We start from the raw sequence: 2235 nt of genomic DNA, 5'->3' as shown, positions 1-2235 counted from the left end.
ATTAAATCATAAAATAAATTTTTGTACAAATATTAAACACTTACAGATGTAAAAAATGGAGACAGACAAAGCCACTAAGGTGCAATAAATCTACATATCACTTTAAATTCACCTTAACATATCTTAATGACTTAATCATTGACCGAAACAATGTCATTCTCATAAAAAGCTAAATTCCCAGTGTTTTTGTCAATTTGGAGGGGGGACCTTTAGTACATGGCTATTAACAAGTAATCACAAGAGGTGTAATAATGAAGAATGCCCTTCATTTTTGCAGAGGGCAAGGTAGACACTGGTGTCCAGTCCTCGTCTTCAGAGGAAAATATGGAGGGAACTTAGGTGTTTGATGATGCGTTTAATTCACACAGGAATACATTAATATGATAGTCAGTGGAGCGGCAAAGCCCTCAAGTAAGGTTCTCTCATTAGTATGTTTCTCTATTTCTTTTTTTAATTATTCAACAAAAAAACGAGGTGCCATGTGACAGATGTATTGGCTGTGTCAAGAAGGAATGATTTGAATTTGAATTGTGCAAAAAATCTTGCAATTATGAGGGCTCATTTGTGTGTGAGCTAAATATTTGCCTCTAATGAGTATTGACACTGAAGCAGGAGTCAGAAGATTGAGTATATTTATTCTCTTTTCAAGGATCTAGTCACATATAAAATATCCACACGAAATAAAAAATGACATTATTCTGAGCATAAACAGAGACCTAATAATGCAACACAGTGAGGTGGACCAGACAAAGTCTACCACACCCTCTGGTTCGTCTGACTTCAAAAGCATACCATTTAGAGTGTGCAATGCCCCGTACAAGCTCGGTGCTCGTATAAGTCATTCTCAAATCATCTCGGTGGGTTATTATCTCACTTTGCCATTGTCACAACTGGTTGGCGGGGCTTTCATCGTGCTTATAAGGTAAACACCTGATCTGCACACACTGGAGTATTGTCTTCTCATCTCTGCTTAGACAGAACACAGGAGCCAACTGAATGAAGACAGAGAATGATTAGTGACAATCCTGCACTTCATCAGTCAAGAGAAAAAATTTGTACATGAAAATATCAACATTGCAACAGCAAAAAAAAAAAGAAAAGAAACTGAGCTTATCTGCAGTGCATTTTAGAGTTCATCCAGTGGGTTGGTTTTATAAATTACAGAGTTGTAGAGTTTTCTCAACACATAAAGAAGCTTACAAGTTATGCAAACAGTATGTGCCTTCAAGAAGCAATGCCAGGATTGTGGTTCATATATTCGAAACATGTTGTATCTTGAAACATCGACAAATATTGAGGTTTGTTGCAAGCAGTAGGATGCATGTAATATATTCTTCATTACATTTGAGCTCTTCTACTGAGGGAAGAAGTTCTAAATATGTATTTCTTTCAAGTGGTTTTTACTTGTTTTGAGGTCCAATTACCTGGGTGTACTTTCTTTAAACATGGCGTCTTTAACTGATTCTCATTATTGTCTCGTCTTAATTTTCCTTGACACAGTTAACCACACTGGGTTCCAGTGCTTTGAATTGAGGTTAACGCCAGCCCTCTGCAAGAGGTTAGGCAGGTAATTCATTGCTTGATTAGGCTCACTCTGCAATTAATCACGCTTAAATGCATACCCTCGCAGAGTGATCATTTAGGAATGATGATTAATGAAAGGCGTCAAATATTTCTCACACTGCACGTCTTATTGGGCAGCTGCAGTAATGTGGGTCACAGCTGTCACGAAGTGCGCTGCAGCAACCTTTGGCCAATACTGCGATCGTGCTTACACACCCTAAATACAGGGGTGAAGCTCTTGCGAGTTAATTCTGTCTCTTATTTATTTATCTTATTCTTGTGTCTTCGCTCCTCTTTGAAAAGCCAGCTGCAGTGCAGCAGAAGCGATTTCTGGGAACCTGCACACATCAAAATACAGGTGCAAGGTCGAGAGGACGAGCGGCACACCTTGTGGGCATGCGGGACGACGTGTGAGATAGTTGTGTGTCAGTGATTGTTGAGTCAATTAATTATTGAACTTGGCAAGAGATCAATCGTTCCAGTAAGGTGATCCCATTTCCAACTGGCAGCATATTGAGACAGTAACCTATGACAATATTAATCACTAGCACAACAGCAGGCTAATTCCCACATGTAATTAGTCTACATTTTAATTCATTGAAAACTAGCACTTTTCAAAACTCGCTTAATTATGTACTTACACTTAATTATAGTCCCCCCCCCCCCCCCCCC

At 38.9% G+C, this 2235-nt stretch overlaps 1 long non-coding RNA gene across 1 annotated transcript in view; it reads right to left on the bottom strand.

Moving 5' to 3' along the window:
* Positions 1 to 615: 615 nt before the first annotated feature.
* LOC118322797 overlaps positions 616 to 2235 on the bottom strand; it is a 17984-nt gene continuing 16364 nt past the window's right edge. The window contains exon 3 of the long non-coding RNA XR_004796467.1: positions 616 to 992. This is a non-coding gene — a long non-coding RNA (uncharacterized LOC118322797). The remainder of the gene's footprint in view (positions 993 to 2235) is intronic.

The sequence above is a fragment of the Morone saxatilis genome, unplaced genomic scaffold, assembly GCF_004916995.1.
Source record: "Morone saxatilis isolate NCDOM2014 unplaced genomic scaffold, NCSU_SB_2.0 Contig0, whole genome shotgun sequence".
NCBI lineage: Eukaryota > Metazoa > Chordata > Actinopteri > Moronidae > Morone > Morone saxatilis.
The sequence above is the reverse complement of the archived record's forward strand: the minus strand, read 5'-3'. Positions and strand labels throughout refer to the sequence as shown.